Here is a 16,644-nt window from a genome sequence, read left to right on the forward strand (position 1 = left end):
TCAGCCTCCTTGGGGAAAAAATTATTTATCCCCTAAGTACTGATCTCAGTGGATAACTACAAGTGCAGCTGTTTCTGTTTGATCCTCCCCACTCTTACAGATATACTGAAGCCTCTCCAAGCATCTGGCTCCTCGCTATTGATGGGAATATTTGTGCTATGAAAATTACCTGACAAAAGTAGGGCTGGACATGAGAGGCAGAGGAACAGCAGCACGTCAAAAACCTAACTCCTGGAAAGAGCAGCACAGGCTGTACATATACAGAAGGTTTTGCAGCATGAAGCTGTATCTCAGAGTAAAGAACACCTTGGAGACACAGAGACCATATGCTCAAACTCAGTCAGAAGTTAGAGCAGATGTAAAGGCCAGGCTCTTCGAACTGCACGGGAGAGCACAGCTCAGCCCAAGCTCAGGACTCTCAAATGCAAAAGATTCGCTGCAACATCATCACAACGTTGCTCTCCTTCCCACCTTCAACCAACTGATAGATTCCAATTCTTTCTCCCTCAGTCTCCCCTGTACTAAAACGATGACCTCCCCTTTTCCTACTGCTACTCTTAAGCAGTCTTTGAGCCCACAGCAGACATTCTGCAGCTGCAGCCTCTCTTTTTCCATGCTCCTTTCTGCTCCACACCATCAGCCAGACTGATGGACTAACAGCTCTCCTTGCCCTGGCCCACAAAGCTCCACATCAGGGCTAAACCTTGAACTGCCAAACATACCAATGCAATTTGTTTATGTCTACATCTGGGTGCCACACACACAAAAACCCTACCTCAGGTCCCTGCCATAACAGTTTTCCATGAGAAGGTTCACCAGGAAGGTGGGATGCAAAGGGGAACCAAGTGGTCTCTGAGGCAGAGTCCCTGTGCACGGCTATCAGAAGGATGATACCACCACCTCTCACCATGCCAGCAAATAAAAATCAAGTTACAAAGACTCAGCAGAAGAGTGTGCCAAACGTACCCGCACTTGAAGCAACAACATCAGCGATTTGTACAAGAAATCAGATAAGTTGAGAAGAGTTTATTTGCTGTTTATGCTACTGATCTCAGTCTCTGGGCTTATCTCTGCAGTATCAGATGAAGTGACTGTTAAATAACCCAAGCTGACAATACAGGCTCACGAGAACACTTTTTTTTTTGGTCTGGAAGTGTTAAAGTGATCTCTAAATATGAATTTCAATAATGAAGGGCACATGCCCAGTACAGACCTATTATTTAAGGCATAGCAGATCCCTGCACTAAATCAGGCCTACTTACATCTGATGAATACCAGGGAAAAACACTTCAGAGGAAGAAGCAACAAACTAACCCTTACATATTGCTCCTTGTTAGCAGCTCCTAAAGCAGTTAACAAAATGCAGTTTAGCCTGTGCTACCAAGGAGGGAAGTAGAAGCATAAAAAAAGGGAAATGGCTTGTAATCAGGAAAAGAAATTAGATCTTCTGAACCACCCACAGTCAGTCAGCTGTTTTCTCCTCTACGATGCTCTTCTAGGCAAGCACATCTCTAAATGTGATGCCATCTTCTTCCACAAATAGAGAGAAGGAAGATCCCCAAGCTCACTTTAAGAATATGAAAAATATCTTCATAGCATAAGTCAAAACATTGTTATTAACCACGCAAATGAAATCTTGTCTGAAAGAACACAAAATGATTAAACACTATTAAAATATTAACGGGGCACTGATCTGGTAAACATTTTCAGTATGTGGAAAAAAGCATTCATGGAAAAAACAAAGTTAAGACTTCCCCTTCCCACCGTGTCACTCAGGGAACTTGAAGCAGAGCTGAGCGACTGGCTTTGGAAAGAAACATCCCACACCTTGCTCAAGCCTCCTCCTGTGAAGACACGGGGAAGCATTTATTCTGTTTGTGGAATCAGTGAGGCTTTTTTCCCCCCACACTTTGGCACCGGTGTTTGGTTGTGCAATGACTTCCACATGGTTATCACATCTAAACAGGAACGAAGCAGTATGGTACCAACTGGTTCTGCTTACTTTATGATTTAGCCATGACATTTCTTTTCGGAGAGGATGTTTGGCAGGGGCAAACTAATGCTTTTCAGAATAGTTTTCAGTCTGACACTGAAATCAAAGGCCCTGTCAGTAGGAAAGGGAAAAATCTGGATTCATGAAAAAGAAGCAAGGTCAGAACAGCATGGAGAGAATGCCGGATCATATAGATGGAACTGGCAGCAACCCTAACATTTAAAGTTGTCTGACATCTCTCATTATAAGACCTTGTTTTCAATTACTTACAGCCTTGCCAAATTAACCGGTTTGCCAGCAATTTCCTTTGCTAGGTGTATACCTCAGACTGTTGCTTTGTTGGTTTTTCTTTTTTTTTTTTTTTTTTTTTGGGGGGGTGGGCTGGGGCTTCAGAAGAAAATGTTCCATTGTTTCTGCAAATTGGAAACAGACTTTATTACAGAAAACACATTTGTTGTCCCCCTTTTAAAAATAAATAATCAAATTTGAACTTTTTTTTTTTTTTTCACCGAGTGGCAGTCATGTTCTGGAATGTAGCTCACAATTTTGCAGTAGTTTAGAACAGAGGAAGTTTCCATTTTCCTCGCAAATAAATAAATAAATAAAAATCCTGGAATGCAGCATGGATGGTGAAGTGTTAGAAGAAATCAGCAACTCCACAGCAGTGTCTTGTGAAAGAGAGGACTGGGCAGTGGGATTCACTCCTGAGAAGTAAAGGAGGCTGGTTAAAAGGAAGCATCTGAAAAGAGGAAGAGATGTTTGCAAAGAAAAAGAAAAGCCAGATGAGAGGCTCCAAGAAAACTGATGCAATCTGCTGTAAGTGAAGACTCAAGAGAGCAGAAAAATGGGTGAAGTGAAGAGGAAGTATATGATAATGAGGAGAAACCACGGGGCTCAGAGGGAAGACTGCTATGAAAATTGCACCACTTGGAAAGAACGACTGCGGGGAAAACCACCAAGGAGGATCCCAACATACATCTGAAACAGGAATTGGGGCTGCTTTTCCATTTACAAGCTACGACAGCCAAAAGTCTGTGCTGCTCATCCAGCAATGTCTGTGTAGCACTGTACAGCAGAATTTCAGCTATTTTATACTGTTACAAATAATCTTAATAAATAAAGCTGAAGAAATGACATGGTGTTGTTTAGAGTCGAGCACTAAAAATCTAGGCAATGCAATGGCCACATAATCTTGATACGGACCATTTAAGACATTGCCTTTGCTGCACAAGGTGCTACGAGAGGTTATCTCTGTCCCAGAAAGACACTGTTTGCGAACTAACCCAAAATGCATCCTTTCCTTTCCTTTTGATTTTTCAATAATCAAAATATCTTTTAAATGGATGCTTTCCCCAGTGAATATACTCATTTAAGCAGCATACTTCTCAGCAAGAGCCTGAATCTTAACACTAAAAAGCATGTAAGTATGATTGTCCAGACCCTGAAGAGCCAAATCTAAAAATAAAAGCAGAACCAGAACCAGAGAAGCGTTTCTGTACTATGGGGCTTAGCTCTGGCCAGTGACAGCTGGGGAGCATTGGTCATTGCACCCCCGAGCGTCCACAAGATAAATTCTTTAAATAAATCCACATGACACAGGCTAAAGAACATATGCTGCCGCCCCCTATAATAAACTTTAGACCTCTGACAGAACAGATCAGCATCCAGAGAAACCATAACATGCTTTTTGCAGAAACGTGGTACGGACTAATGATATCACCAGTTTCCTAGGGGTGGGCAACAGCGGTAGGCTTCTCAGATGAAAATGCCTACTTTTTCTTCTGATCATCTCAGGCTAGCAAAGGTATCCAGGAGAACTTATTAAGGTAAATCTGGCATAATGTGAGGAGAGGTTCAAAGCATAAGACGTGTTTTCTCCAGCTTTCGCACACCTGGGATAGCCACAACAGCACAAGGCACTCACCCCTGACAGAGCACACCTAGATGTGGCAGAACTGGAAGCAGCAGCAGACAGACACAGCTGTGAATAAACTCCCTACCTACGCTTTGCTCTCTTAGCATCACCAGCAAGAATTTCTGGAAAGGATTAGAAGTGTTTGCAAAATGTTTTACACCTATTGGCATGCTTTTCCTGCAGCAGCCCTTGAGCTACAAGAGGAAATAAGCATAAAACCAAAATTCTGTTCATCAGTTTCCGTAGCTTCTCTAAGAAAGCATTTTCCACTTGGAAAGGGGAAGATCATGTTGTCACTGGAAGCACAACACACATATTTTCTCTTTTAAAGGGCAGCACGCGTTCCTACGGCAGTTCTCATCATTGCATATAAAGAAGCAGGCTGAAACCAGCACTGCTGGTGCTGGGAACTCTGCAAACATTTAGGGTTTTTCATTTTTCCCAAGCAAAAATACCTAATTATGGCAGCAGAGGTAATGAAGAAAAGAAAACCCATTATCAGAAGGCTGATATTTACTCAACTGGGGTCCACACCTGCACTGGAAAATTTCCAAAGATCTGTGAATTGAGAAGACTGAAACTCAATAGTCTAGAAAAAAAAAGCACTGGTGTAGAAGTCATGCATAATGTGGGACACAACCAGCTCCCTCTGGAAGCCTCGCTGCAGTATAAGCTACCTCTCAAAAGCCCCTGTTGTCTCCCCTTTGGCTTTCCAAGCTTCATAGCATACCACACATCTTGCCAAGTCTAGATCATGGGCAGATAATCAAATCCTTGTGGGGCACATGGCAGACATGTCTTACCTGCCTCTCTTGCTGATGCAATGAAAGATTTCACACTGGGGCTATGCATCACCAAAAGTTCACACGCCAGTACTGCTATTTCAGGACCAAATAAACAACTCTGAACAGTTGTGGTGAGGATATTAAACTTCTTGCTTGAAGGCTTAAGTCATAAGAGAACAAAAGGAGAAGTGTGGGACAGCAGGTTATACCCCAGCTGCATCCTGCAGAAGGACAGACTCCTTCCCCTGATATATCTGGTGCTGGGCACTACCACAGCCAATGACCCCAAGCAGACAGGCTTCGGGTCTCAGTTGTACCAGTCGTATCTGCGCTTTTACTTTGCAAGAAATGCAATTTTTATCTTTACTCTTCTGTTTTCTCTACACCGTACACTGATATGTTTTGGCAAAGCATGTAAAACTGGCTTTATGTATCAAGAAATGAACATACCTGTTCATCTGAGAGCACAGCTGATCAAGAAACCAACTCCGATCCTTCCTGGTCATTGCTCCAAAGAAAAAGAGCCTGCTAGCATCATCTCTGAAGGCAGCCTGCTACTTTGCTTGGTTCCAATTTCGGGGAGCTTCCTCAGGAGGTTACTGACTTCACAACCACTCTGGACACAAAACACATTTCATGTCCTGGAGCTCAGAGACATCTGGAAAGTCCTGAAAGACAAAGGTGTTACCCTATGAGCTGGACTACAAACTTCTGTCATATTGTCACAGTCTGTAACTTCCTCATGGAAGGAAGCAGAGGGAGAGGTGCTGCTCTCTTCTCTCTGGTGACCAGTGTTTGGACCTGAGGGAACGGCATGGAGCTGGGAGAGGGGAGGGTCAGGCTGGGGGTTAGGGAAAGGTTCTGCACCCAGAGGTGGTCAAGCTCCCCGGGGCAGCGGTCACAGCACTGAGCCTGTAGAAGTTCAAGAAGCATTTGGACAACGCTCTCAGATATGGTCTGATTTTTAGGTAGTCCTGTGTGGAGCCAGGAGCTGGACTTGACGATCCTTGTCCTTTCCAACTTGAGACGTTCTGTTCTAAAAAACATACCCTAAAAGTTTACTAACTTATGCATGATTTAAAAATGATATTTTAAGTGAGAAAGACAACTAGCTGAAGATATAAATACATCTTATAAGAATAGGTACCAGCAAGAGATAAAAAACACCACTAAGCTCCTTGGGAAGGTTGATGGTTGGACGTCATGATCTTGATGGTCATTGCCAATCCAAATGATTCTACGATTCTGTCATCATTTGGACATTCCCAGAAATGCTGCTCAATGTCTGTGAAGATTTTAAGTTTTTTTTTGAACTTTTCAATTCATGGTCAAATGATAAGTAGAGCATGAACCTTTGGCATTTTAAGAGGGAACGCTGTCTGAACACAACGTCTGCAGTGTGCAAAAACAGTAGTGTTCGACATCCTATTAAGAACAGTAGCCAGAAAACTATAGGGCAAATCTTATTATCACTAACATTTCATTTACTTGTGCATTCACCCATTTCATTTTCTTTCAGAAATCATCTTCCAAGGAGAAAATTTGCAGTAATTTTAATGTGCAATGAATTACTCACACCTTCTAGGACAATAAAAATCAATCACCGCATTGTTCAAATTCCTGTTGATTCGTGTTCCCACTAGAATACTTACTTTCACTTTTATTTTAGACAAAAAGAGAATTTACCCAAGTAGCTCCACTCACCGGCACCTGAGAATACTGCTAAGATCTACCAAAGTAATAAGAAAACTCACTATAATACAAAACCAAATAAAAATCACACATTGACAGCTGACACCTTTAATACAGGTCTTTTCATCTCAGGGCTCAGTTGTATTCTACAAAGGAGCAAACTAAAAACAAACAAGGGGCCTAGTTGCCACATCCTTCCTGCTGCTGGAAGGTCCATTTAGTCCACCAAGAGAGAGCAGGGTTCATGGCTTAATTATATTTGATATTTTTTACACTCTGATTTTAGGCTATTTAATTCCTATTAATTGAGGTGCAATTATTCTCAACCTTAATACAAAAAATAATAATAATAATAATTAAAAGAAATCAAGAAAGAGAACAGGCGAAGTCTGAAAACAATGGTCATAGGTATGTCATATTTAAATAAGAACCAAATTTAAGAACCAAAACAGCTCACCCAAGGCAGACAGACCTCAGCTACAGCCATGTTTTGTTTGACCATGCATTTCTATGGAAATCAGCACACACGATGCTACAAATTTAGTTCACTAGAAATTGGAAGAAACCTGATGCAGGGAGAGAGAGAAAAAAAAAAAAAAAAAGAAACAGAGACTCAACTTTTTTTCCACATCCAGAACTTTTCTTTTCAACCAAACTCCAGTGGGAAGTGCATGACGAAACCCTGCTGGCAGCTAGAGCCCTGCCACACACACCACAAGACTGCACACTCATCTCCTGAGGACCCCAAAGCCCCTCAGAACCACACTTGGCACTACTTTGATGACTGCAGTTACGGCTAACACTCCCTGTAACATGTTAGACATTCTGCTGCTTTCTTAGCTAGTCTCCTTAACCCTCTTTAGTTTAATATTAATTTTTGTGTAAATGTTTGGTTTTCCTAAAACAAACAAATAAAATATATATGTGTGTGGGTACACACATATTAAAAAAAATCCATTGAACACAGAATGAAAGAGCATTTCAGTTTTGCAAAAACAAAGTTAATGCTACAGAAGGAAATTCCAGGGAATTTCCAGTTCAATTTAAAAAATTAATATTTTCTATAAAACATTCATTTTAATGCCTCTAGTTCTCTTCACCTAACTTTTTTGGCACCTAAGTTTGCCATAGGTTATTAGGTTTCTGCAAACTACCTTTACAAACCAACCAAAGCAGGCATGAGAAAGAACACTTTCTGACACAAAATGCCCAATTCTTACACTTAATTACTTCCAAGTAAATTTTTCACCAAAGATTTTAACAAATTGATGGTTAAGTCTGTTAATTGCAGTAAGGCGTGTTATAGGATTTCAGCACAATACAGTAAATAAGTTTGCAGCTATATTTATCTCCTCTGATGTTTTGAAAAATTGCACATTGAATCAGCCCTGGAATAAGTGATACAGCTATAAAACCTGACAGGTCACACAAAGGGTTTGAGAATTAAGTTACACTTTCATGTATGACTTAAATTTACTTTGAAAGGTCATTCGAAGCACAACAACGTGAATATATACCTAGTAAGTCAGATTACCAAGAAGAGTCCCAAAGAGGTGTTTCTTACTCCAGCGTTGCCCACTGACAGCCTGGACAAAGGGACACGAAGTACTCTTCCGAAATTCATAGATGATCTGTACCTGGTTTGGGGTCACGAGCAGGCAGAATGACAGAATCCAGGTAAAAACAACCTTGACAAACAAAAAAAATGGTACTTTCAATGTATGAGATTCAACTGAATGGGAAGTGATGCACAAGTTCAAGACTGCAAAGCAAGCTGGCTGAGGAGCACCTACAGCAGAAAATCCCTGGGGGGCTATCAGGTAGCGTAAGGTCTCTGCAGACTAGCCCTAAGCAAGTCAAAATGATCTGTCCCAGATAAGACAAATGTTTTGGCAGGAGATGTAAAAAGAGAGTAACCTAAGCAACAACAGACTGCTCCTAGTCTCAACAGCAGCAAGCCCACGGAAGAAATGCTCGGCATGGTTTGACAATTCACATAGGATGTGGACAGGGCAAGAGAAGGCCAGAGGAGGACAACAAAAGTCAACTAGAAAACATGCACAGAAGGACTAGAAGACAGGCTATGACCTGTGAGGCCGCCGCTGAAGGTTTGTTAAATACACAAAAGGTTGTTGCAAAGGGAATGATCTGTTTACCACAGCCATGAGAAAAAGGTCAGGAAATCACGGTCTAACACTGCACAGATACATCCGACTTTGGGGAAAATATTCCATCAAGAGTGAACTAAAATTGCTTAATAGGGATGCCAAGCTTTCAGCTCTGGGAGTTTGGAAGGAAAATTAGGCTAAGACTCCTCTTCTGCAGCTTCTTAACTACAGGTAAATAGCAGCACAGCTTCAGCAAGGTGTCCCTGCCCATGTCAGGAGGCTTGGAATTAGATGATTTTTAAGGTCCCTTCCAACCCAAACCATTCTGTGATTCTGTGACAAGGCACATAAAAACCAGAGTTAGAATTTAATAGCTCGTGCTCAGTGACACAGCCGTCTCCCTTTCCACTGCCACGTTCCCACCATGGGTAGCAAACACCAGGCTTGCTTGTGCCAGTGGCCTGAGATGCTCTGACCTGTGCCCTTCAGCCACTCAGGAGCACAAGTTGTGGAGGAATCACCGCGGGCAAGGAGTCCTGATGAATGTTCACAAAAGGCTACAGGTTTACAGAGATCCTGGTGAAGATCAGAATCCCCTATCCTTTGTTCTCTCACGAATACATCATGCTGCTCATTTCTCTGCCTACAAATATACAAAGGATTCCTCAGAGAGGCTTCCATACTGTCCATATGTACAAAGCTATAATTCTTCCCTGCTCCTTCACATCACAGGAATAAACAAATGGCTTACTCCAGGATTGCACCTTCCTTTTTTCATCTGTGTTTTGCATCAGCTTACTAGCCAAGGACCAAATGTCTACATCTGAGCACCCAGTGATTTTATTTGCCATTTCAGGCAGCACCTGCTTAGTTAACCCCATCTCCTTCGCACTTCCTTTTGCTAATGGGCACCCAAACCTTTCTGAAGTGTGCAGTATCTTCAAATATTAGTACACAAATGAATAGTGCTGGCACACACAAAACATTTTGCAGAACACAGGGCACGAATTCTGGCAAGCTAATACACATATACTGTAATTTTAGCTTGATGACATATGGATATTTCAGACTAGTTTTCAGCAATGGCAGTGCTATACACACAAAATATTGATAAAATATTTTCCCAGATACCAAAAAGTCCAGAGCACTACTAAAAATGCAATTAATTGACTCCTTAATCCAGATTAAGGAGTAATTCAAGCAGTGCCCTGAAACGCTGGTCAGGACACAAACATGGGACTCATTCTTTCATTATACAGAGTGCCTTACAGATTAATAGGTTTCCAACCTTAGACTGACCAGAGAGACACAGAAGAGCATCCAGGCAGATGCCACAAACGCTCTACTTGCCAAATACAGAACAGAAAATGTGAGGGAGTTCAGGCTATTCACAGCTTCTCTTGCTGGAGCCATGTAAACTGCAGCAGCAGGGTGTGGAGGGGCTGTCAGAGAGCACTTACATAGGGCACAGGTCTTCGTGCTGGACAGTACATGTAGGTTTCTCCATCCCTGGTGTGAACATCTCTCCTCTTCCACAAAGCTCTTTACATTAGGGTAGGGTTTGGCAAAGCACCGGTTAGCACGATTTAGATTTCTCATCCAACTATTTTTCACTAACATGTTACTTTTAAGTGCTCTATACATTTTTAAAAAATCAAGTTTGTTTATTTAGAAGTAAGATATGAGTAAGATATGAGGATCCAAACTGGGGCCTTGAGGAACGTTTTCTGGATCTTACATAAGTTTCTGGAAAGGTATCTGTAGACTGGCTCTAGGCTGCTTTTTGTCTAGTATCTTATTTAACTTATTAGACTCGCTCCATTGAAGTCTACAAGGGCATCAAGCTTCCTTTACTGACTATGCAAAAGGTAATCAGACTACCAAAATATGATCCACAGCTTTCAACCCTTCACCTTCTTTCTCATTTGGTGATAAGAAAAAAGGGAGGTACCGAAAACTCGTGAGTTCCGTGTAATACCCAGTGCTGTATCCAAACAGCAACCAAAACAGTGAAAACCTTATTTCAATGACTGAAGAGCTAAAGGTTGCAATCCAGATATATTCTCTTTAGGAGCATCTGATTTTTATCCAGTGAAAGATACAATAAAAAACCACTGTTTTCACCGCTGTTATTTCTCCTTATAGAGAAGCATGCCTGGAAAAACAGTCCAAATCACTGCATCATCTTATAGGGGTGCTACATTTGTTGAGAGATTACTCAGAAGTCTGGTAACACTTGTGTTGTAAGGGTCATTCCTTTACATACAACAGGTATTAATCACCTACTTCAACTTCATCATGTTCAGCAAAATCACAGCTGGGTAAGCCCTGAGCTGCTAAAGCTCTTCTATAACAAGATGTTAATTACTTTACTTTGTTGAGGGGTGAAAGCTTAATTATTATGGATTTGTAACCCCCTGTTTGGCACTTTGGAACAGGATTTATAGTATTTCTTTCAATCATCAGGTAGTCAGGCTGTGTCATACACAAGGGGGTAGTATAGCACAAAGGCATAATCCTAGTTACATCACGTTGTAAGGCATGCAGAAATAGAAAAGCAATGCGGAAAACATTGCAGGTAGCAATTTCTTCAGCTTTCTTCTCTTCCCTCTCACGAAAATAATCCACCCCAAATCTGGAGGCACGTTTTGGATTACATTCTCCACAGTTGTAAACCAGTCTTTCAGTGACTTCGTGGAGCTCTGCCAGCTGATGTCTGCTCCAAGCCTGAGCCAAATGTGAGTATGAAATGCTGCCTGTATTTTACCCTTGCAGGATGTTCTCCCTTCACCTAGGTAAACATCCTCTCAAAGAACACACAAACTACCTCGTTCTGAAAGTGTAACTCTTTCTGCTTCTTTTGCAGTTATCTCTTATCAGCTCCAGTAGCAGCCAAGCACAAATTACCTGTTATTAGCTACTGGGCCTCAACAGAAAGCTGTTCTGTGTGATCACATCATACATAAATCCTGGAGGATCAACTCTGAATGAAACTGTAACAGCTTCCTTACTGGGTTTAATGGTAATCTTTATGTTGTCATCTTCATGTTTAGTATAAAACTCATTTTCCAACATAAGGAGATTATAGTTATAAGGAAATAAAATACAGAGAAGAAGATATCATTGCTCTTTGGTGGGAAGTAAAATGAAGAATTGCCATGGAAGGCATACATCTCAAGAGGAAACCTTTACTGCCCAAACTACTTGTAAATATATTTGTTCCAGTCTCTTGCTGTACACTCTCAAGATCCTCCAGTTGGTCCCCCAACCAACTAAAAGACTTGAGGCATGGTTTACACTGCTGGTTTCAAGTCCTGTGGCACGTGCGTAAAAGAATACAGCTGCGCTACGTCCAGGCAGCCTGGCAACGCCGAAAATGCTTATTTTCACCTGGTAAACTTGCTAATTGCGTTTGCAGAGTCTGTAGCAACTTTTCTCATCTTCAGTGCTAAAATGCGTGTGAAATATTATTTTAATTTGCTGTTTTACTGACTCTGACTGCTTCTGCTCCTCCATATGGGAAGGCTGTGCTATACTTCAGAATGATGACCAGAAACCGAACGGAGACTCCACTCCCCATGAAATGGGTAGCATTATTTCCTGCTATCTGCAGCTGGTACTGCACAAGTTCAGCCCCTGAAGGACTCCTTGGTATGAACAGAAGGGAGGAGGCTTTCCCTTTGCATACTAAATTAACTCTAGAGAATGGGGGAAATGATACTGAAAGAAGAGGAAGCGGCACTGACCCAAATGCCTTCCTCATTTGGAGCATAAAGGATTTAACACAGGGTTTCTATCGCTCCCTCGAGAGACTAGTGAACCTCATTGTTAGGAAATCTTACTTGACATTTTCTTTAATTCTCCTTCAGCCTATTTCTCTTAGTTACTCTGCCTTAGCACAGCCCAAAAAGCAATTCTTGACCTTTTCTCTGCATTAAACTCTTGAATTTCACTTTAGAAACACTTCTTCAGAGGGAAGTTGACCTCTGACAAACACGCGCACAGAATCAAACCTAAAAACCTCACAAAAACAAACAAGCCATTCAGTGTGAAAGCATCGTACGTGCCTGACTGTGGCTTTAGTTCAGCAAGCCCCTGTCCCCACCAACAGCTCCAGTTCCTCGAGGCACCAAGACCCTTCCCCACCTAACGTCCTGGCAGCACAGCGGGGTGAGTCTCTGAACCGTGGGGTTTGCAGGGAGGGTTTATAGAAGAAAACAGATGGGAAAGTCACCTACCTGCACAGCAACTTCCATTGCAACAGATGTAGGAAAACCTGTTCAGGACGGCAGTAAGATACACACACAAATCCTTTGAAAACAAGGTACTTAAATGTACAATATGTACACTGAGGGATAAGATAGGCGTTTTGAGTTTTCCCATCTAAAATGAGGCTGAAAACTTGTAGCTCTGAGCTATACAGCTAGGCTATTTAGCAAAAATGCGGTTGGATGGGATCACGAAGTCTGAACAGAGTGTGATTCAGAACACCTGTGTCATCGCAATTAGCATGGCAAGATCTAACATCTACACAATGAGGGAGTCAGCCCCTTTCATTTTAAGGGTTCCTTTTCCTCCAGTCTTTTGTCCTTTCTTTGCAAGAGACAATTTATCACGTTTGCTGAATAGAACATTATAAGCTACATCATGAGATAGCAAATGCAGCACAAACTACTTCTGAACATGACCTTTCTTATACAGGTACGATTTATAATGCATATACAATTTACAAAGTTTTCTGGAACTCATGCTTCAAAAAGTAAAGGTGAAAAGTGTTACCATGGCTAGAAATTCTGTTATTTTTAAAGGAAATGTTACTACAACAGAAATGTTTGACCTTAACTGAACAAGCTCCGGTTTTACCAAGGAGTCCACACTTTTAGATATTTACATTGAAAACAAAATACAAAAAAAAAAAAAAAAAAAAAAAAAAATTACAATATCCTGCATTTCTTAGGAATCTTCCTAGGAATTATCAACATTTTAGGATGAAGACTGTGATTGTGTCATGTGTTTATATATAGTGTTACTCAAAGGCATCCTTATCACCAGTCAGGTCTCCGAAACAGCAAATACGAGCAGTGAATTTGTAGAATTCTTGTCCCGTACCTAGGCATAGCAACTGCTTTTCTGTTTGGAAGTTAAACCCCAAATTGGTGAATATTGGTGTGTGGCTGCCCCCAACTCCTCTCCTCACTCCCCTTCCTCATGGGAAAAAGACCACTGAAGGCTGTTGCCTTCAGGTCTACGTTATATCCTCAAGCAGTAGTGCTCATATCAAGGAAGTTTCCTCCCTTGCCATCCAGAAGAGTAGTTACTTCAGATAATTATGAACTGAGTTTAAAATACTGTCTTGCTGTCACTCCCCATATATCTCATGGAGGTTTCCACTGCCATGGTATTTCATCTTCACGGACTCTTTGATCTATGTATCACCCAACTACTGCAGCTAGACACATTGATTGGTTGATACGATGGTTTTAACAAGGATTTCTCTCCATTCTCAAAGAGAATTTTAATCCATATTGATAGTCTGGCTTCCTGCGCTGGGTGCTTTTGTTAGCATCTAACTTCACTTCCAAGGAACTAATACTCTGTCATTTGTATAGACTTTGTATCCAAATACAGGAGAATCCAATTTTTTTTTGTTTAACATTTCACCAAGTTTCTAAGATAGATGTTGTATCAGCATCTTCAATTATATCAGACATTTCCATGTGTCCTGGCTACTTCCTAGTCTTCTCAGGAAGCCTGCACACATTTGGAGTCAGGCTGGACGTCTCCATGGCCTGATAATTTGTGACTTCACATTTTTCAAACTTTGCTGCTGTTGTTGTTATTCCCCATCTTATTCTTATCAGTTCTTGTCCTGCTTATTGTCTAGTAAAATATTTTCATAACTTCTCCCTGAAACGATGTTTCTCCCATCACCATCTCCCCTCAACACATCTACATCGCTTAGCTTTCCCACACCTTTCTTTCAAAAAAAGATCTAAAAGAGCTTTAAATTTCAAACACCACCTGGCTGGTTCAACATAGGTTCTCTGTCCCCATACAGCCTCCATCTACTCCAATTTTTCTCCTTTTTTCTTTTTTTTTATTTTATTTTTTTCTAAAGGATATGTCCTTACCCTATGTTATTTTCCTTTACTCCATGACCTGAGATTTCCCAACTCCATCTGTCCCTGCATGTGGCACTGGCAGCATTTCAGAGAATGCTATCACAGACTCTTGTCTCAAATCTTCTACCTCAGGCCTTACTACTGCATTCAGTAACTCATCTTTTTCCTTTCCACATGATGGGAATGTGCATGCAGATACCCAAGTAACTCTACTACAACATGACAAAGGCTGTGCTTGCCAGACACATGCACAAAAAGCAGCTAGTGTCTACACAGCTTGCACTGGCATAAAAAAAAAAAAAAAAAAAAAAACTTTATATCTACATGTGTTATAGTCAAATTCCCAGTTTGATAACCTACCTCCTTCCAACAGCTGAGATATAAGCCCCACCTACGTTATTTTCCTTAGCTATCATCCTTGTCAGGTCCTGTTACTTCCCCACATGCCATCAGCTCTGTTTCCCCCTCAATGAATTTGGTTGCTGCATCGGCGCTGTCTTTCCTAACACCACCACGTTTAAGGGATAACACATGACCTTGAAACCAGGACTGAAATGAAGTGAAAATTTCTGAGCCACATACAGTTCTGGTCTCCACAGCAACAGAGTGATCAAATCCGTGCCCCCTGCTGTATTTCAAAAGCAAGACATAAATATTGCTTAAATAATACAGGGCTGTGGAATCAACAACCACACATACTTTTAGTTTGAAATAAACAGGCTCTTTACCTTCTTTTTTTTTTTTAAAAAGAATTTTTTTAAAAGAACTTACCAGTGGCGATACCAAAAACTAGACCTCCTTCAGCTTTGCCTTTCCTTTGGTTTCACTGCTCAGTTCAGACGCTCTCTCGGGTATGAATGCAAGTCTTCCATGAAGTGTAAGATGCACAAGGAATACAAACCCCTCTTAAATATGTCAGGACTCTCCACAGAAGAAAGAGCCTTTGAGGTCTGGCTCTTCTCTAATGTTTTCCAACATCTAAATACAATGATGTCATGAATTAAATTAGAAGACACATAATGGGTCAGGTAACATTAACAGGTGAACTTTGGAGTTGGTATGGCGTTGGGTTCTTGTGCCAAACATTTATTTCACCAGGGAGATGACTGATAAAATTTTGACCTAATCTTCCTTATCTGCTAATAGAATAGGTGGTAGAGGTAGAAGAGGTTGGCCAATCAAAAGAATAAAGAGACCCCAAAACAACAGCCCCTCTATCAATGCAGACTTTAAATACCAAAGGCATGTCAGTAGTAGGAAAGCAGAGTGTGTGTGCAAGTAAGTGGTCTGATTTAGAAGCTAATAGACAAAAAATAAATAAAAAATCTTTGCATGTAATGAGGAACACTTCTAAAATTACCCCTTTCAGACATCAATAGCAGTACTGCAGGGCCTTGCTAATCTCTCCCTCCCCAAATCACAGTCACCTACTTTAGATCATTACAATTAGCACCAGCACCAGATGTTCATTTACACCTTCAGAGATCCAGGTTTGTAAACTGAACGCTCCTGTGTTATGCTAATGTGATTTTAACACCCTCAACAGGCTTCTTGTTTCTTTCTCCTCCCTGTTTTTGAATCTACTGATAAATTTAATCTAGGAATACAACTCCTGGCTCTAGAATAAGCTTCAGCCTTGGTGTCATTTACTGGGGTGACCCAGGTGCCTTGTTGGGGGTGTTTGTCAGCACACAGCGGGTGCCAAGGACATCTACATGCAGATGACAAATATCACAGAAACCGTGGGGAACCTGCAACTTTCTGGATAACAAAGGTATTCAGATAACACAGTTATCTGTTACACACTTCAAACTTTCCTCTAGAATCTTTGATAACTATAAGGCTGAGCAATATTAATTTTTCAAGTGACAAGTAGGAGGCTGAAACCTTAGTTCAAAGCCAGAAGCACATTTTGCTGAGAACATACATATTAGGATTTCCAAATTTCCCACAGCCTGTGTCCCTGTGCACCCCAGCACTTCTGAATATTTTAGGTTAACCTCCTTTCTGTAGGCAAAGTTCTGCTCTG

At 41.2% G+C, this 16,644-nt stretch overlaps 1 long non-coding RNA gene across 2 annotated transcripts in view; it reads right to left on the reverse strand.

Moving 5' to 3' along the window:
• The window catches only part of LOC311436254, a 237,430-nt gene that overhangs the window by 144,838 nt on the left and 75,948 nt on the right, over nucleotides 1-16,644 (reverse strand). For both annotated transcript variants that reach the window (XR_014692692.1, XR_014692694.1), the window contains exon 2: nucleotides 5,144-5,361. This is a non-coding gene — a long non-coding RNA (uncharacterized lncRNA). The remainder of the gene's footprint in view (nucleotides 1-5,143; nucleotides 5,362-16,644) is intronic.

This window comes from Aythya ferina, assembly GCF_964211825.1.
Source record: "Aythya ferina genome assembly, chromosome: 4".
Taxonomy (NCBI): domain Eukaryota; kingdom Metazoa; phylum Chordata; class Aves; order Anseriformes; family Anatidae; genus Aythya; species Aythya ferina.